Below are 24,278 nucleotides of genomic sequence, written 5' to 3' on the forward strand. Positions count from 1 at the left end.
AACATACATAGGAAAAAATTAAACCTATTTCCGTTATGAATATGCATAAAAGTTATTTTTCTACATTGGGATTATGGGGGGAATATTGTTTTATAAACATACATAGCAACATATTAAACCTATTTCTGATAAAAAATATGCATACAATTACTTTTATCTATGGGGATTATGGGTGGAATATTTTTTATAAATCTGTTTAGCAACCTATTTAACCCATTTCTCATAAGAATGTGCATACAATTATTTTTCTATATGGGTATTTTGGGTGGAATATTGTTTATAAATCTACATTGGAACCTACTTAACCCATTTCTAAAAAGAATATGCATAAAGTTATTTTTTATATGGTGATTAAGAGTGGAATATTGTTTAAAAACATACAAAGGAAACTATTTAACCCATTTCTGATAAGAATATGAATATAATTATTTTTCTACATGGGGATTATGGGTGGAATATTGTTTATAAATATACATAGGAACATATTTAACCCATTTCTGAAATGAATATGCATATAATTATTTTTCTATATGGGGATTATGGGTTGAATATTGCTTATATATATATATAGGAACATATTTAAAACATTTCTGATAAGAATATGAATATAATTTTTTTCTACATGGGGATTATGGGTGGAATATTGTTTATAAATATACATAGGAACATATTTAACCCATTTCTGATATGAATATGCATATAATTATTTTTCTACATGGGGATTATGTGTGGAATATTGTAGATAAACAGACATAGCAACTTATTAAAACTATTTCTGATAATAATAGGCATATCATTTATTTCTACATATGGATTATGGGTGGAATATTGTTTATAAATATACATAGGAACCTATTTAACCCATTTCTGATAAGAGTATGCATATAATTACGTTTCTCTATGGGGATTATGGGTGGAATATTGTTTATAAATATTCTTAGGAACCCATTTAACCCATTTCTCATAAGAATATGCATACAATTATTTTTCTACATGGGGATTATGGGTAGAATATTTTTTAAAGATAGATAGCAGCATATTAACCCTATTTCTGATAAAAATATGCATTTCATTATTTTTCTACATGTGAATTATCGGTGGAATATTGATTATAAATATACATAGGTAGCTATTTACCCATTTCTGATAAGAATATGCATTTAATTATTTTTCTACATGGGGATTATGGGTGGAATATTGTTTTCTATATGGGTATTTTGGGTGGAATATTGTTTATAAATACACATAGGAACCTACTTAACCCATTTCTGATAAGAATATGCATAAAGTTATTTTTCTATGTGGGGATTAAGAATGGCATATTGTTTATAAACATACAAAGGCACATATTTCACCCATTTCTGATAAGAATATGAATATAATTATTTTTTTACATGGGGATTATGGGTAGAATATTTTATAAAAAGATAGATAGCAACATATTTAACCTATTTCTAATAAAAATACGCATTTCATTATTCTCTACATGTGAATTATCGGTGGAATATTGTTTATAAATATACATATGAACCTATTTAACCAATTTCTGATAAGATTATGCATATAATAATTTTTCTACATGGAAATTATGGGTGGAATACTGTAGTTATGCCTACATAGGAATATATTAAACCTTTTTTTGATATAAATATGCATTAAAATTATTTTTCTACATGGGGATAATGGGTGGAATGTTGTTCATAAATATAGATTGGAACCTATTTAACACATTTCTGATACGAATATGCATATAATTATTTTTCTACATGGGGATTATGGGTGGAATATTGTTTATAAATATACATTGGAACCTATTTAACCCAATTTCTGATACGAATATGCATATACATTTTTTTCTACTCGGGCATTATGGGTGGAATATTGTTTAGAAATATACTTAGGAACGTATTTAACATATTTTTCATATGAATATACAATCATTTTTCTATATGAGCATTGTGGGTGGAATATTGTTTTTAAATCTACATAGGAACCTATTTAACCCATTTCTCATAAGAATATGCATATAATTATTTTTCTACAAGGCTTTTAGGGGTGGAATGTTGTTTATAAATATACTTAGGAACCCATTTAACCCTTTTTCCCTAGGAATATGCATACAATTATTTTGGATACAATATTTTTTATAAATATACATAGGAACCTACTTAACCCATTTCTGATAAGAATATGCATATAGTTATTTTTCTATGTGGGGATTAAGAGTGGAATATTGTTTATAAACATACAAAGGAACCTATTTAACCCATTTCTGGTAAGAATATGAATATAATTATTTTTCTACATGGGGATTATGGGTGGAATATTGTTTATACATATACATAGGAACATATTAAACCCATTTCTGATAGGGATATGCATATAATTATTTTTCTACATGGGGATTATGCGTGGCATATTGCAGATAAACATACATAGCAACTTATTAAACCTATTTCTGATAATAATAGGCATATCATTATTTTTCTACATATGCATTATGGGTGGAATATTGTTTATAAATATACATAGGAACCTATTTAACCCATTTCTAATAAGAATATTCATATAATTACTTTTCTCTATGGGGATTATGGGTGGAATATTGTTTATAAATATACTTAGGAACCCATTTAACCCATTTCCCATAAGAATATGCATACAATTATTTTTCTATATGGGCATTTTGGGTACAATATTGTTTATAAATATACATAGGAACCTACTTAACCCATTTCTGATAAGAATATGCATATAGTTATTTTTCTATATGGGGATTAAGAGTTGAATATTGTTTATTAACAAACAAAGGAACCTATTTAACCCATTTCTGATAAGAATATGAATATAATTATTTTTCTACATGGGGATTATGGGTGGAATATTGTTTATAAATATACATTGGAACCTATTTAACCCATTTTCTGATACGAATATGCATATACATTTTTTTCTACTCGGGCATTATGGGTGGAATATTGTTTAGAAATATACTTAGGAACGTATTTAACATATTTTTCATATGAATATACAATCATTTTTCTATATGAGCATTGTGGGTGGAATATTGTTTTTAAATCTACATAGGAACCTATTTAACCCATTTCTCATAAGAATATGCATATAATTATTTTTCTACAAGGGTTTTAGGGGTGGAATGTTGTTTATAAATATACTTAGGAACCCATTTAACCCTTTTTCCCTAGGAATATGCATACAATTATTTTGGATACAATATTTTTTATAAATATACATAGGAACCTACTTAACCCATTTCTGATAAGAATATGCATATAGTTATTTTTCTATATGGGGATTAAGAGTTGAATATTGTTTATTAACAAACAAAGGAACCTATTTAACCCATTTCTGATAAGAATATGAATATAATTATTTTTCTACATGGGAATTATGGGTGGAATATTGTTTATAAATATACATAGGAACATATTTAACCCATTTCTGAAATGAATATGCATATAATTATTTTTCTATATGGGGATTATGGGTTGAATATTGCTTAGATATAGAGGAACATATTTAAAAAATTTCTGATAAGAATATGAATATAATTTATTTCTACATGGGGATTATGGGTGGAATATTGTTTATAAATATACATAGGTAGCTATTTACCCATTTCTGATAAGAATATGCATATAATTATTTTTCTACGTGTGGATTATGGTTGGAATATTGTAGTTAAACATACATAGGAATATATTAAACCTATTTCTGATATGAATATGTATAAAATTATTTTTCTAAATTGGGATTATGGGGGGAATATTGTTTTATAAACATACATAGCAACATATTAAACCTATTTCTGATAAAAAATATGCATACAATTACTTTTATCTATGGGGATTATGGGTGGAATATTTTTTATAAATCTGTTTAGCAACCTATTTAACCCATTTCTCATAAGAATGTGCATACAATTATTTTTCTATATGGGTATTTTGGGTGGAATATTGTTTATAAATCTACATTGGAACCTACTTAACCCATTTCTAAAAAGAATATGCATAAAGTTATTTTTTTATATGGTGATTAAGAGTGGAATATTGTTTAAAAACATACAAAGGAAACTATTTAACCCATTTCTGATAAGAATATGAATATAATTATTTTTCTACATGGGGATTATGGGTGGAATATTGTTTATAAATATACATAGGAACATATTTAACCCATTTCTGAAATGAATATGCATATAATTATTTTTCTATATGGGGATTATGGGTTGAATATTGCTTATATATATATATAGGAACATATTTAAAACATTTCTGATAAGAATATGAATATAATTTTTTTCTACATGGGGTGTATGGGTGGAATATTGTTTATAAATATACATAGGAACATATTTAACCCATTTCTGATATGAATATGCATATAATTATTTTTCTACATGGGGATTATGTGTGGAATATTGTAGATAAACAGACATAGCAACTTATTAAAACTATTTCTGATAATAATAGGCATATCATTTATTTCTACATATGGATTATGGGTGGAATATTGTTTATAAATATACATAGGAACCTATTTAACCCATTTCTGATAAGAGTATGCATATAATTACGTTTCTCTATGGGGATTATGGGTGGAATATTGTTTATAAATATACTTAGGAACCTATTTAACCCATTTCTCATAAGAATATGCATACAATTATTTTTCTACATGGGGATTATGGGTAGAATATTTTTTAAAGATAGATAGCAGCATATTAACCCTATTTCTGATAAAAATATGCATTTCATTATTTTTCTACATGTGAATTATCGGTGGAATATTGATTATAAATATACATAGGTAGCTATTTACCCATTTCTGATAAGAATATGCATTTAATTATTTTTCTACATGGGGATTATGGGTGGAATATTGTTTTCTATATGGGTATTTTGGGTGGAATATTGTTTATAAATACACATAGGAACCTACTTAACCCATTTCTGATAAGAATATGCATAAAGTTATTTTTCTATGTGGGGATTAAGAATGGCATATTGTTTATAAACATACAAAGGCACATATTTCACCCATTTCTGATAAGAATATGAATATAATTATTTTTTTACATGGGGATTATGGGTAGAATATTTTATAAAAAGATAGATAGCAACATATTTAACCTATTTCTAATAAAAATACGCATTTCATTATTCTCTACATGTGAATTATCGGTGGAATATTGTTTATAAATATACATATGAACCTATTTAACCAATTTCTGATAAGATTATGCATATAATAATTTTTCTACACGGAAATTATGGGTGGAATACTGTAGTTATGCCTACATAGGAATATATTAAACCTTTTTTTGATATAAATATGCATTAAAATTATTTTTCTACATGGGGATAATGGGTGGAATGTTGTTCATAAATATAGATTGGAACCTATTTAACACATTTCTGATACGAATATGCATATAATTATTTTTCTACATGGGGATTATGGGTGGAATATTGTTTATAAATATACATTGGAACCTATTTAACCCAATTTCTGATACGAATATGCATATACATTTTTTTCTACTCGGGCATTATGGGTGGAATATTGTTTAGAAATATACTTAGGAACGTATTTAACATATTTTTCATATGAATATACAATCATTTTTCTATATGAGCATTGTGGGTGGAATATTGTTTTTAAATCTACATAGGAACCTATTTAACCCATTTCTCATAAGAATATGCATATAATTATTTTTCTACAAGGCTTTTAGGGGTGGAATGTTGTTTATAAATATACTTAGGAACCCATTTAACCCTTTTTCCCTAGGAATATGCATACAATTATTTTGGATACAATATTTTTTATAAATATACATAGGAACCTACTTAACCCATTTCTGATAAGAATATGCATATAGTTATTTTTCTATGTGGGGATTAAGAGTGGAATATTGTTTATAAACATACAAAGGAACCTATTTAACCCATTTCTGGTAAGAATATGAATATAATTATTTTTCTACATGGGGATTATGGGTGGAATATTGTTTATACATATACATAGGAACATATTAAACCCATTTCTGATAGGGATATGCATATAATTATTTTTCTACATGGGGATTATGCGTGGCATATTGCAGATAAACATACATAGCAACTTATTAAACCTATTTCTGATAATAATAGGCATATCATTATTTTTCTACATATGCATTATGGGTGGAATATTGTTTATAAATATACATAGGAACCTATTTAACCCATTTCTAATAAGAATATTCATATAATTACTTTTCTCTATGGGGATTATGGGTGGAATATTGTTTATAAATATACTTAGGAACCCATTTAACCCATTTCCCATAAGAATATGCATACAATTATTTTTCTATATGGGCATTTTGGGTACAATATTGTTTATAAATATACATAGGAACCTACTTAACCCATTTCTGATAAGAATATGCATATAGTTATTTTTCTATATGGGGATTAAGAGTTGAATATTGTTTATTAACAAACAAAGGAACCTATTTAACCCATTTCTGATAAGAATATGAATATAATTATTTTTCTACATGGGGATTATGGGTGGAATATTGTTTATAAATATACATTGGAACCTATTTAACCCATTTTCTGATACGAATATGCATATACATTTTTTTCTACTCGGGCATTATGGGTGGAATATTGTTTAGAAATATACTTAGGAACGTATTTAACATATTTTTCATATGAATATACAATCATTTTTCTATATGAGCATTGTGGGTGGAATATTGTTTTTAAATCTACATAGGAACCTATTTAACCCATTTCTCATAAGAATATGCATATAATTATTTTTCTACAAGGCTTTTAGGGGTGGAATGTTGTTTATAAATATACTTAGGAACCCATTTAACCCTTTTTCCCTAGGAATATGCATACAATTATTTTGGATACAATATTTTTTATAAATATACATAGGAACCTACTTAACCCATTTCTGATAAGAATATGCATATAGTTATTTTTCTATGTGGGGATTAAGAGTGGAATATTGTTTATAAACATACAAAGGAACCTATTTAACCCATTTCTGGTAAGAATATGAATATAATTATTTTTCTACATGGGGATTATGGGTGGAATATTGTTTATACATATACATAGGAACATATTAAACCCATTTCTGATAGGGATATGCATATAATTATTTTTCTACATGGGGATTATGCGTGGCATATTGCAGATAAACATACATAGCAACTTATTAAACCTATTTCTGATAATAATAGGCATATCATTATTTTTCTACATATGCATTATGGGTGGAATATTGTTTATAAATATACATAGGAACCTATTTAACCCATTTCTAATAAGAATATTCATATAATTACTTTTCTCTATGGGGATTATGGGTGGAATATTGTTTATAAATATACTTAGGAACCCATTTAACCCATTTCCCATAAGAATATGCATACAATTATTTTTCTATATGGGCATTTTGGGTACAATATTGTTTATAAATATACATAGGAACCTACTTAACCCATTTCTGATAAGAATATGCATATAGTTATTTTTCTATATGGGGATTAAGAGTTGAATATTGTTTATTAACAAACAAAGGAACCTATTTAACCCATTTCTGATAAGAATATGAATATAATTATTTTTCTACATGGGGATTATGGGTGGAATATTGTTTATAAATATACATTGGAACCTATTTAACCCATTTTCTGATACGAATATGCATATACATTTTTTTCTACTCGGGCATTATGGGTGGAATATTGTTTAGAAATATACTTAGGAACGTATTTAACATATTTTTCATATGAATATACAATCATTTTTCTATATGAGCATTGTGGGTGGAATATTGTTTTTAAATCTACATAGGAACCTATTTAACCCATTTCTCATAAGAATATGCATATAATTATTTTTCTACAAGGGTTTTAGGGGTGGAATGTTGTTTATAAATATACTTAGGAACCCATTTAACCCTTTTTCCCTAGGAATATGCATACAATTATTTTGGATACAATATTTTTTATAAATATACATAGGAACCTACTTAACCCATTTCTGATAAGAATATGCATATAGTTATTTTTCTATATGGGGATTAAGAGTTGAATATTGTTTATTAACAAACAAAGGAACCTATTTAACCCATTTCTGATAAGAATATGAATATAATTATTTTTCTACATGGGAATTATGGGTGGAATATTGTTTATAAATATACATAGGAACATATTTAACCCATTTCTGAAATGAATATGCATATAATTATTTTTCTATATGGGGATTATGGGTTGAATATTGCTTAGATATAGAGGAACATATTTAAAAAATTTCTGATAAGAATATGAATATAATTTATTTCTACATGGGGATTATGGGTGGAATATTGTTTATAAATATACATAGGTAGCTATTTACCCATTTCTGATAAGAATATGCATATAATTATTTTTCTACGTGTGGATTATGGTTGGAATATTGTAGTTAAACATACATAGGAATATATTAAACCTATTTCTGATATGAATATGTATAAAATTATTTTTCTAAATTGGGATTATGGGGGGAATATTGTTTTATAAACATACATAGCAACATATTAAACCTATTTCTGATAAAAAATATGCATACAATTACTTTTATCTATGGGGATTATGGGTGGAATATTTTTTATAAATCTGTTTAGCAACCTATTTAACCCATTTCTCATAAGAATGTGCATACAATTATTTTTCTATATGGGTATTTTGGGTGGAATATTGTTTATAAATCTACATTGGAACCTACTTAACCCATTTCTAAAAAGAATATGCATAAAGTTATTTTTTTATATGGTGATTAAGAGTGGAATATTGTTTAAAAACATACAAAGGAAACTATTTAACCCATTTCTGATAAGAATATGAATATAATTATTTTTCTACATGGGGATTATGGGTGGAATATTGTTTATAAATATACATAGGAACATATTTAACCCATTTCTGAAATGAATATGCATATAATTATTTTTCTATATGGGGATTATGGGTTGAATATTGCTTATATATATATATAGGAACATATTTAAAACATTTCTGATAAGAATATGAATATAATTTTTTTCTACATGGGGTGTATGGGTGGAATATTGTTTATAAATATACATAGGAACATATTTAACCCATTTCTGATATGAATATGCATATAATTATTTTTCTACATGGGGATTATGTGTGGAATATTGTAGATAAACAGACATAGCAACTTATTAAAACTATTTCTGATAATAATAGGCATATCATTTATTTCTACATATGGATTATGGGTGGAATATTGTTTATAAATATACATAGGAACCTATTTAACCCATTTCTGATAAGAGTATGCATATAATTACGTTTCTCTATGGGGATTATGGGTGGAATATTGTTTATAAATATACTTAGGAACCTATTTAACCCATTTCTCATAAGAATATGCATACAATTATTTTTCTACATGGGGATTATGGGTAGAATATTTTTTAAAGATAGATAGCAGCATATTAACCCTATTTCTGATAAAAATATGCATTTCATTATTTTTCTACATGTGAATTATCGGTGGAATATTGATTATAAATATACATAGGTAGCTATTTACCCATTTCTGATAAGAATATGCATTTAATTATTTTTCTACATGGGGATTATGGGTGGAATATTGTTTTCTATATGGGTATTTTGGGTGGAATATTGTTTATAAATACACATAGGAACCTACTTAACCCATTTCTGATAAGAATATGCATAAAGTTATTTTTCTATGTGGGGATTAAGAATGGCATATTGTTTATAAACATACAAAGGCACATATTTCACCCATTTCTGATAAGAATATGAATATAATTATTTTTTTACATGGGGATTATGGGTAGAATATTTTATAAAAAGATAGATAGCAACATATTTAACCTATTTCTAATAAAAATACGCATTTCATTATTCTCTACATGTGAATTATCGGTGGAATATTGTTTATAAATATACATATGAACCTATTTAACCAATTTCTGATAAGATTATGCATATAATAATTTTTCTACACGGAAATTATGGGTGGAATACTGTAGTTATGCCTACATAGGAATATATTAAACCTTTTTTTGATATAAATATGCATTAAAATTATTTTTCTACATGGGGATAATGGGTGGAATGTTGTTCATAAATATAGATTGGAACCTATTTAACACATTTCTGATACGAATATGCATATAATTATTTTTCTACATGGGGATTATGGGTGGAATATTGTTTATAAATATACATTGGAACCTATTTAACCCAATTTCTGATACGAATATGCATATACATTTTTTTCTACTCGGGCATTATGGGTGGAATATTGTTTAGAAATATACTTAGGAACGTATTTAACATATTTTTCATATGAATATACAATCATTTTTCTATATGAGCATTGTGGGTGGAATATTGTTTTTAAATCTACATAGGAACCTATTTAACCCATTTCTCATAAGAATATGCATATAATTATTTTTCTACAAGGCTTTTAGGGGTGGAATGTTGTTTATAAATATACTTAGGAACCCATTTAACCCTTTTTCCCTAGGAATATGCATACAATTATTTTGGATACAATATTTTTTATAAATATACATAGGAACCTACTTAACCCATTTCTGATAAGAATATGCATATAGTTATTTTTCTATGTGGGGATTAAGAGTGGAATATTGTTTATAAACATACAAAGGAACCTATTTAACCCATTTCTGGTAAGAATATGAATATAATTATTTTTCTACATGGGGATTATGGGTGGAATATTGTTTATACATATACATAGGAACATATTAAACCCATTTCTGATAGGGATATGCATATAATTATTTTTCTACATGGGGATTATGCGTGGCATATTGCAGATAAACATACATAGCAACTTATTAAACCTATTTCTGATAATAATAGGCATATCATTATTTTTCTACATATGCATTATGGGTGGAATATTGTTTATAAATATACATAGGAACCTATTTAACCCATTTCTAATAAGAATATTCATATAATTACTTTTCTCTATGGGGATTATGGGTGGAATATTGTTTATAAATATACTTAGGAACCCATTTAACCCATTTCCCATAAGAATATGCATACAATTATTTTTCTATATGGGCATTTTGGGTACAATATTGTTTATAAATATACATAGGAACCTACTTAACCCATTTCTGATAAGAATATGCATATAGTTATTTTTCTATATGGGGATTAAGAGTTGAATATTGTTTATTAACAAACAAAGGAACCTATTTAACCCATTTCTGATAAGAATATGAATATAATTATTTTTCTACATGGGGATTATGGGTGGAATATTGTTTATAAATATACATTGGAACCTATTTAACCCAATTTCTGATACGAATATGCATATACATTTTTTTCTACTCTGGCATTATGGGTGGAATATTGTTTAGAAATATACTTAGGAACGTATTTAACATATTTTTCATATGAATATACAATCATTTTTCTATATGAGCATTGTGGGTGGAATATTGTTTTCGAATCTACATAGGAACCTATTTAACCCATTTCTCATAAGAATATGCATATAATTATTTTTCTACAAGGGTTTTAGGGGTGGAATGTTGTTTATAAATATACTTAGGAACCCATTTAACCCTTTTTCCCTAGGAATATGCATACAATTATTTTGGATACAATATTTTTTATAAATATACATAGGAACCTACTTAACCCATTTCTGATAAGAATATGCATAAAGTTATTTTTCTATATGGGGATTAAGAGTGGAATATTGTTTATTAACAAACAAAGGAACCTATTTAACCCATTTCTGATAAGAATATGAATATAATTATTTTTCTACATGTGGATTATGGGTGGAATATTGTTTATAAATATACATAGGAACATATTAAACCCATTTCTGATAGGGATATGCATATAATTATTTTTCTACATGGGGATTATGCGTGGCATATTGCAGATAAACATACATAGCAACTTATTAAACCTATTTCTGATAATAATAGGCATATCATTATTTTTCTACATATGCATTATGGGTGGAATATTGTTTATAAATATACATAGGAACCTATTTAACCCATTTCTAATAAGAATATTCATATAATTACTTTTATCTATGGGGATTATGGGTGGAATATTGTTTATAAATATACTTAGGAACCCATTTAACCCATTTCCCATAAGAATATGCATACAATTATTTTTCTATATGGGCATTTTGGGTACAATATTGTTTATAAATATACATAGGAACCTACGTAACCCATTTCTGATAAGAATATGCATATAGTTATTTTTCTATATGGGGATTAAGAGTTGAATATTGTTTATTAACAAACAAAGGAACCTATTTAACCCATTTCTGATAAGAATATGAATATAATTATTTTTCTACATGGGGATTATGGGTGGAATATTGTTTATAAATATACATAGGAACATATTTAACCCATTTCTGAAATGAATATGCATAAAATTATTTTTCTATATGGGGATTATGGGTTGAATATTGCTTATATATATATATAGGAACATATTTAAAAAATTTCTGATAAGAATATGAATATAATTTATTTCTACATGGGGATTATGGGTGGAATATTGTTTATAAATATACATAGGAACCTATTTAACCCATTTCTGATAAGATTATGGATATAATTACGTTTCTCTATGGGGATTATGGGTGGAATATTGTTTATAAATATACTTAGGAACCTATTTAACCAATTTCTCATAAGAATATGCATACAATTATTTTTCTACATGGGGATTATGGGTAGAATATTTTATAAAGATAGATAGCAGCATATTAACCCTATTTCTGATAAAAATATGCATTTCATTATTTTTCTACATGTGAATTATCAGTGGAATATTGATTATAAATATACATGGGTAGCTATTTATCCATTTCTGATAAGAATATGCATATAATTATTTTTCTACGTGTTGATTATGGTTGGAATATTGTAGTTAAACATACATAGGAATATATTAAACCTATTTCTGATATGAATATGTATAAAATTATTTTTCTACATGGGGATTATAGGTGGAATATTGTTTATAAATAAACATAGGAACCTATTTAACCCATTTCCGATAAGAATATGCATATAATTATTTTTCTACATGGGGATTATGGGTGGAATATTGCAGTTAAACATACATAGGAAAAAATTAAACCTATTTCCGTTATGAATATGCATAAAAATTATTTTTCTACATTGGGATTATGGGTGGAATAATGTTTATAAATCTACATTGGAACCTACTTAAACCATTTCTGATAAGAATATGAATATAATTATTTTTCTACATGGGGATTATGGGTGGAATATTGTTGATAAATATACATAGAAATCTATTAAATCCGTTTCTGATAAGAATAGGCACTTAATTATTTTTCTACATGGGGATTATGGGTGGAATATTGTAGTTAAACATACATAGGAAAAAATTAAACCTATTTCCGTTATGAATATGCATAAAAGTTATTTTTCTACATTGGGATTATGGGGGGAATATTGTTTTATAAACATACATAGCAACATATTAAACCTATTTCTGATAAAAAATATGCATACAATTACTTTTATCTATGGGGATTATGGGTGGAATATTGTTTATAAATCTGTTTAGCAACCTATTTAACCCATTTCTCATAAGAATGTGCATACAATTATTTTTCTATATGGGTATTTTGGGTGGAATATTGTTTATAAATCTACATTGGAACCTACTTAACCCATTTCTAAAAAGAATATGCATAAAGTTATTTTTCTATATGGTGATTAAGAGTGGAATATTGTTTAAAAACATACAAAGGAAACTATTTAACCCATTTCTGATAAGAATATGAATATAATTATTTTTCTACATGGGGATTATGGGTGGAATATTGTTTATAAATATACATAGGAACATATTTAACCCATTTCTGAAATGAATATGCATATAATTATTTTTCTATATGGGGATTATGGGTTGAATATTGCTTATATATATATATATATATATATATATAGGAACATATTTAACACATTTCTGATAAGAATATGAATATAATTTATTTCTACATGGGGATTATGGGTGGAATATTGTTTATAAATATACATAGGAACATATTTAACCCATTTCTAATATGAATATGCATATAATTATTTTTCTACATGGGGATTATGTGTGGAATATTGTAGATAAACAGACATAGCAACTTATTAAAACTATTTCTGATAATAATAGGCATATCATTATTTTTCTACATAGTGATTATGGGTGGAATATTGTTTATAAATATACATAGGAACCTATTTAACCCATTTCTGATAAGAGTATGCATATAATTACGTTTCTCTATGGGGATTATGGGTGGAATATTGTTTATAAATATACTTAGGAACCTATTTAACCAATTTCTCATAAGAATATGCATACAATTATTTTTCTACATGGGGATGATGGGTAGAATATTTTATAAAGATAGATAGCAGCATATTAACCCTATTTCTGATAAAAATATGCATTTCATTATTTTTCTACATGTGAATTATCAGTGGAATATTGATTATAAATATACATAGGTAGCTATTTACCCATTTCTGATAAGAATATGCATATAATTATTTTTCTACGTGTGGATTATGGTTGGAATATTGTAGTTAAACATACATAGGAATATATTAAACCTATTTCTGATATGAATATGTATAAAATTATTTTTCTACATGGGGATTATGGGTGGAATATTGTTTATAAATAAACATTGGAACCTATTTAACCCATTTCCGATTAGAATATGCATATAATTATTTTTCTACATGGGGATTATGGGTGGAATATTGCAGTTAAACATACATAGGAAAAAATTAAACCTATTTCCGTTATGAATATGCATAAAAATTATTTTTCTACATTGGGATTATGGGTGGAATATTGTTTATAAATCTACATTGGAACCTACTTCTGAACCCATTTCTGATAAGAATATGAATATAATTATTTTTCTACATGGGGATTATGGGTGGAATATTGTTGATAAATATACATAGAAATCTATTAAATCCGTTTCTGATAAGAATATGAATATAATTATTTTTCTACATGGGGATTATGGGTGGAATATTGTTGATAAATATACATAGAAATCTATTAAATCCGTTTCTGATAAGAATAGGCACTTAATTATTTTTCTACATGGGGATTATGGGTGGAATATTGTATTGTTTTATAAACATACATAGCAACATATTAAACCTATTTCTGATAAAAAAAATATGCATACAATTACTTTTATCTATGGGGATTATGGGTGGAATATTGTTTATAAATCTGTTTAGCAACCTATTTAACCAATTTCTCATAAGAATGTGCATACAATTATTTTTCTATATGGGTATTTTGGGTGGAATATTGTTTATAAATCTACATTGGAACCTACTTAACCCATTTCTAAAAAGAATATGCATAAAGTTATTTTTCTATATGGTGATTAAGAGTGGAATATTGTTTAAAAACATACAAAGGAAACTATTTAACCCATTTCTGATAAGAATATGAATATAATTATTTTTCTACATGGGGATTATGGGTGGAATATTGTTTATAAATATACATAGGAACCTATTTAACCCATTTCTGATAAGAATATGCATATAATTATTTTTCTACATGGGGATTATTGGTAGAATATTGTTTATAAATATACATAGTAACCTATTTAACTAATTTCGGATAAGAATATGCTTATAATTATTTTTCTACATGGGGATTATGGGTTGAATATTGTTTATAAATATACTTAGGTACCTATTTAACCCATTTCGCATAAGAATATGCATACAATTATTTTTCTATATGGGTATTTTGGGAGGAATATTGTTTATAAATATGCATAGGAACCTACTTAACCAATTTCTGATAAGAATATGCATATAGTTATTTTTCTATATGGGGATTAAGAGTGGAATATTGTTTCTAAACATACATAGGAACCTATTTAACCCATTTCTGATAAGAATATGAATATAATTATTTTTCTACATGGGGATTATGGGTGGAATATTGTTTATAAATATACATAGGAAAAAATTTAACCCATAGGAACGTATTTAACTAATTTCTCATAAGAATATGCATACAATTATTTTTCTATAAGGGTATTTTGGGTGGAATATTGTTTATAAATATACATTGTAACCTACTTAACCCATTTCTGATAAGAATATGCATAAAGTTATTTTTCTATATGGGGATTAAGACTGGTATATTGTTTATAAACATACAAAGGAACCTATTTAACCCATTTCTGATAAGAATATGAATATAATTATTTTTCTACATGGGGATTATGGGTGGAATATTGTTTATAAATATACATAGGAACCTATTTAACCTGTTTCTGATAAGAATATGCATATAATTATTTTTCTACATGAGGATTATGGGTGGAATATTGTAGTCAAACATACATAGGAATATATTAAACCTATTTCTGATATGAATATGCATAAAATAAAATTTCTACATTGGGATTATGGGTGGAATATTGTTTATAAAAATACATAGCAATATATTAAACCTATTTCTGATTTAAATATACATATAATTATTATTCTATATGGGGATTATGGGTTGAATATTTCTTATAAATATATACAGGAACCAATTTAACCCATTTCTGATAGGAATATGCATATAATTATTTTTCTACATGGGGATTATGGGTGGAGTATTGTAGTTAAACATACGTAGGAAAAAATTAAACCTATTTCTGTTTTGCATATGCATACAATTATTTTTCTAAATTGGGATTATGGGTGGAATATTTTTTATAAACATACATAGCAACATATTAAACCTTTTTTTGATAATAATAAACATATAATTATTTTTCTACATATGGATTATGGATGGAATATTGATTATAAATATACATAGGAACCTGTTTAACCCATTTCTCTTAAGAATATGCATATAATTATTATTCTACGTTGGGATTATGGGTGGAATATTGTTTATAAATATACATAGGAACCTATTTAACCCATTTCTCACAAAAAATATGCCTATCATTCTTTTTCTACAAGGGGATTATGGGTTGAATATTGCTTATAAATTTATACAGGAACCAATTTAACCCATTTCTGATAAGAATATGCATATAATTATTTTTCTACATGGGGATTATGGGTGGAGTATTGTAGTTAAACATACGTATGAAAAAATTAAACCTATTTCTGTTATGAATATGCATAAAATTATTTTTCTGCATTGGGATTAATTTGTGGAATATTTTTTATAAACATACATAGCAACATATTAAACCTTTTTTTGATAATAATAGGCATATAATTATTTTTCTACATTTGATTATGGGTGGAATATTGTTTATATATATACATAGGAAACTATTTAACCCATTTCTCATAAAAAATATGCATATCATTCTTTTTCTACATGGGAATTATGGGTGGAATATTGTTTATAAATATACTTAGGAACCTACTTAAACCAATTCTGATAAGAAAATGCATATAGTTATTTTTCTGTTTGGGGATTAAGAGTGAAATATTGTTTATAAACATACAAAGGAACCTATTTAACCCATTTCTGATAAGAATAGGAATATGATTATTTTTCTACATGGGGATTATGGGTGGAATATTGTTTATAAATATACATAGGAACCTATTTAACCCATTTCTGATAAGAATATGCATATAATTATTTTTCTACATGGGGATTATGGGTGGAATATTGTTTATAAATATACATAGGTACCTATTTAACCCATTTCTGATAAGAATATGCATATAATTATTTTTTCTACATGGGGATTATGGGTGGAATAATGTTTATAAATATACATAGGACCCTATTTAACCCATTTCTGATAAGAATATGCAGATATACAGTTTTCTACATGGGGATTATTGGTAGAATATTGTTTATAAATATACATAGTAACCTCTTTAACTAATTTTGGATAAGAATATGCTTATAATTATTTTTCTACATGGGGATTATAGGTGGAATATTGTTTATATATATGCATGGGAACCTATTTAACCCATTTTTGATAAGAATATATATATCATTCTTTTTCTATACGGGGATTATGGGTGGAATATTGTTTATAAATATACATAGGAACCTATTTAACCCATTTCTCATAAGAATATGCATATAATTATGTTTCTACATGGGGATTGTGGGTTCAATATTGTTTATAAATATACTTAGGAACCTATTTAACTAATTTCTCATAAGAATATGCATACAATTATTTTTCTATAAGGGTATTTTGGGTGGAATATTGTTTATAAATATACGTTGTAACCTACTTAACCCATTTCTGATAAGAATATGCATAAAGTTATTTTTCTATATGGGGATTAAGAGTGGTATATTGTTTATAAACATACAAAGGAACCTATTTAACCCATTTCTGATAAGAATATGAATATAATTATTTTTCTACATGGGGATTATGGGTGGAATATTGTTTATAAATATACATAGGAACCTATTTAACCTATTTCTGTTAAGAATATGCATATAAATATTTTTCTACATGGGGATTATGGGTAGATTATATGTAGTTAAACATATATATCACCATATTAAACCTATTTGTGAAATGAATATGCATATCATTTTTTTTCTGCATGGGGATTAAGGGTGGAATATTGTAGATAAACATACACAGCACCATATAAAACCTATTTCTAATAAGAATAGGCATATAATTATTATTCTACATTGGGATTATGGGTGGAATATTGTTTATAAATATATATAGGAACCTATTTACCCATTTCTCTTAAGAATATGCATATAATTATTTTTCTACATGGAGATTATGGGTGGAATATTGTAGTTAAACATACATAGAAAAAATTAAACCTATTTCTGTTATGAATATGCATCGAATTATTTTTCTACATTGAGATTATGGGTGGAATATTGTTTATAAATATAAATAGGAACCTATTAAACCCGTTTCTGATAGAAATATGCATATAATTATTTTTCTACATGGGGATTATGGGTGAAATATAGTTTATAAATATACATAGGAACCTATTAAACATGTTTCTGATAAGAATATGCATATAATTATTTTTCCACATTGGGATTATGGGTGGAATATTCTTTATAAATATACATAGCAACCTATTTAACCCAATTTTTGATAAGAATATGCATATAATTATTTTTCTACATGGGGATTATGGGTGGAATAATGTAGTTAAACATACATAGGAATATATTAATCCTATTTCTGATATAAATATGCATAAAATTATTTTTCTACATGGCGATTATGGGTGGAATATTGTTTATAAATATACGTAGACACCTATTTAACCAATTTCTGATAAAAATATGCATATAATTATTTTTCTGCATGTAAATTATGGGTGGAATATTGTTTATAAATATACATAGGAACCTACTTAACCCATTTCTGATAAGAAAATGCATATAGTTATTTTTCTATATGGGGATTAAGACTGGAATATTGTTTATAAACATACAAAGGAACCTATTTAACCCATTTCTGATAAGAATATGAATATAATTCTTTTTCTACATGGGGATTATGGGTGGAATATCGTTTATAAATATACATAGGAGCCTATTAAATCCGTTTCTGATAACAATATGCATATAATTATTTTTCTACATTGGGATTATGGGTGGAATTTTTTTTATAAATTTACATAGCAACCTATTTAACCCATTTCTGATAAGATTTTGCATATAATTATTTTTCTACATGGGGATTATGAGTGGAATATTTTAGTTAAACATACATAGGAATATATTAAACATATTTCTGATATGAATATGCACAAAATTATTTTTCTACATGGGGGTTATGGGTGGAATATTGTTTATAAATATACATAGCAACATATTAAACCTATTTCTGATATTAATAGGCATATCATTATTTTCTACATATGGATTATGGGTGGAATATTGTTTATAAATATACATAGGAACCTATTTAACCCATTTCTCTTAAGAATATGCATATCATTCTTTTTCTACATGGGGATTAAAAGTGGAATATTGTTTATAAACATACAAAGGAACCTATTTCACCCATTTCTGATAAGAATATGAAAATAATTATTTTTCTACATTGGGATTATGGGTAGAATATTGTAGTTAAACATACATAGGAAAAAATTAAACCTATTTCTGATATAAATATGCATAAAATTATTTTTCTACATTGGGATTATGGGTGGTATATTGTTTATAAATATACATACAAACCTATTTAACACATTTTTGATAGGAATATGCATATAATTACTTTTCTATATGGGGATTATGGGTGGAATACTGTTTATAAATATACATAGGAACCTATTTAACCCATTTATGATAAGAATATGCATATAATTATTATTCTACACTGGGATTATGGGTGGAATATTGTTTATAAATACACATAGAAACCTATTTAACCCATTTCTCATAAGAATATGCATATAATTACTTTTCTATATGGGGATTATGGGTGAAATACTGTTAATAAATATACATATGAACCTATTTAACCCATTTATGATAAGAATATGCATATAATTATTATTCTACATTGGGATTATGGGTGGAATATTGTTTATAAATACACATAGGAACCTATTTAACCCATTTCTCATAAGAATATGCATATAATTATTTTTCTACATTGGGATTATGGGTGGAATATTGTTTATAAATATACATAGGAACCTATTTAACCCATTTCTCATATGAATATGCATATAATTATTTTTCTACATTGGGATTATGGGTGGAATATTGTTTATACATATATTAAGGAAAGTATTTAACCCATTTCTGATAAGAATATGGATATAATTATTTTTCTACATGGAGATTATGGGGGGAATATGCATATGTAGTTAAACATACATAGAAAAAAATTAAACCTATTTCTGTTATGAATATGCATAAAATAATTTTTCTACATTGAGATTATGGATGGAATATTGTTTATAAATAGGAACCTATTAAACCCATTTCTTATACAAATATGCATATCATTATTTTTCTACATGGGGATTATGGGTGAAATATAGTTAATAAATATACATAGCAATATATTAAACCAATTTCTGATATGAATATGCATAAAATAATTTTTCTACATGGGTATTATGGGTAGAATATTGTTTATAAATATACATAGGAACCTATTAAACCTGTTTCTGATAAGAATATGCATTTAATTATTTTTCTACATGGGGATTATGGGTGGAATATTGTAGTCAAACATACATAGGAATATATTAAACCTATTTCTGATATGAATATGCATAAAATTAATTTTCTACGTTGTGATTATGGGTGGAATATTGTTTATAAAAATACATAGCAATATATTAAACCTATTTCTGATTTAAATATACATATAATTATTTTTCTATATGGGGATTATGGGTTGAATATTTCTTATAAATATATACAGGAACCAATTTAACCCATTTCTGATAAGAATATGCATATAATTATTTTTCTACATGGGGATTATGGGTGGAGTATTGTAGTTAAACATACGTAGGAAAAAATTAAACCTATTTCTGTTTTGAATATGCATACAATTATTTTTCTACATTGGGATTATGGGTGGAATATTTTTTATAAACATACATAGCAACATATTAAACCTTTTTTTGATAATAATAAGCATATAATTATTTTTCTACATATGGGTTATGAATGGAATATTGATTATAAATATACATAGGAACCTATTTAACCCATTTCTCTTAAGAATATGCATATAATTATTATTCTACGTTGGGATTATGGGTGGAATATTGTTTATAAATATACATAGGAACCTATTTAACCCATTTCTCATAAAAAATATGCCTATCATTCTTTTTCTACATGGGGATTATGGGTTGAATATTGCTTATAAATATATACAAAAACCAATTTAACCCATTTCTGATAAGACTATGCATATAATTATTTTTCTACATGGGGATTATGGGTGGAGTATTGTAGTTAAACATACGTATGAAAAAAATAAACCTGTTTCTGTTATGAATATGCATAAAATTATTTTTCTACATTGGGATTAATTTGTGGAATATTTTTTATAAACATACATAGCAACATATTAAACCTTGTTTTGATAATAATAGGCATATAATTATTATTCTACATTGGGATTATGGGTGGAATATTGTTTATAAATATACCTAGGAACCTATTTAACCCATTTCTCATAAAAAATATGCATATCATTCTTTTTCTACATGGGAATTATGGGTGGAATATTTTTTATAAATATACTTAGGAACCTACTTAACCCAGTTCTAATAAGAATATGCATATAGTTATTTTTCTGTTTGGGGATTAAGAGTGAAATATTGTTTATAAACATACAAAGGAACCTATTTAACCCATTTCTGATAAGAATAGGAATATGATTATTTTTCTACATGGGGATTATGGGTGGAATATTGTTTATAAATATACATAGGAACCTATTTAACCCATTTCTGATAAGAATATGCATATAATTATTTTTCTACATGGGGATTATGGGTGGAATATTGTTTATAAATATACATAGGTACCTATTTAACCCATTTGTGATAAGAATATGCATATAATTATTTTTTCTACATGGGGATTATGTGTGGAATAATGTTTATAAATATACATAGGACCCTATTTAAACCATTTCTGATAAGAATATGCAGATATATAGTTTTCTACATGGGGATTATTGGTGAAATATTGTTTATAAATATACATAGTAACCTATTTAACTCATTTCGGATAAGAATATGCTTATAATTATTTTTCTACATGGGGATTATGGGTGGAATATTGTTTATATATATGCATAGGAACCTATTTAACCCATTTTTGATAAGAATATATATATCATTCTTTTTCTATACGGGGATTATGGGTGAAATATTGTTTATAAATATAAATACCAATATATTAAACCTATTTCTGATATGAATATGCCTATAATTATTTTTCTATTTGGGGATTATGGGTTGAATATTGTTTATAAATATATATAGGAGCGTATTTAATCCATTTCTGATAAAAATATGCATATAATTATTTTTCTGCATGGGGATTATGGGTGGAATATTGTAGTTAAACATACATAGGAATATATTAACCCTATTTCTGATATGAATATGCATAAAATCATTTTTCTACATGGGGATTATGGGTGAAATATTGTTTATAAATATACATAGGAACCTATTAAACCCATTTCTGATAAGAATATGCATATAATTATTTTTCTACAAGGGGATTCTGGGTGGAATAGTGTAGTTAAACATACTTAGGAATATATTAAACCTATTTCTGAAATGAATATGCATAAAAAAATTCTACATGGGGACTAAAGGTGAAATATTGTTTATAAATATACATAGCAACATATTAAACCTATTTCTGATAAGAATAGGCATATCATTATTTTTCTACATATGGATTATGGGTTGACTATTGTTTATAAATATACATAGGAACCTACTTAACCAATTTCTGATAAGAATATGCATATAGTTATTTTTCTATATGGGGATTAAGAGTGGAATATTGTTTCTAAACATACATACATAGGAACCTATTTAACCAATTTCTCATAAGAATATGCATATATTTATTTTTCTACATGGGGGTTATGGGTGGAATATTGTTTATAAATATACATAGGAACCTATTTAACACATTTCTGATAAGAATATGCATATAATTTTTTTCTACATGGGGATTATGGGTGGAATATTGTAGTTAAACATATATAGGAAAAAATTAAACCTATTTCTGTGATGAATATGCATAAAATTATTTTTCTACATGGGATTTATATGGGTGAAATATTGCTAATAAATATAAATATCAACATATTAAACCTGTGATATAAATATACATGTAAATATACATAGGAACCTACTTAACCCATTTCTGATAAGAATATGCATATAGTTATTTTTCTATATGGGGATTAAGAGTGGAATATTGTTTATAAACCTACAAAGGAATCTATTTAACCCATTTCTGATAAGAATATGAATATAATAATTTTTCTACATGGGGATTATGGGTGGAATATTGTTTATAAATATAAATAGGAACCTATTTAACCCATTTCTGATATGAATATGCATATAATGATTTTTCT

This window comes from Aquarana catesbeiana, linkage group LG05 (genome assembly GCF_042186555.1).
Source record: "Aquarana catesbeiana isolate 2022-GZ linkage group LG05, ASM4218655v1, whole genome shotgun sequence".
Classification (NCBI taxonomy): Eukaryota; Metazoa; Chordata; class Amphibia; order Anura; family Ranidae; genus Aquarana; species Aquarana catesbeiana.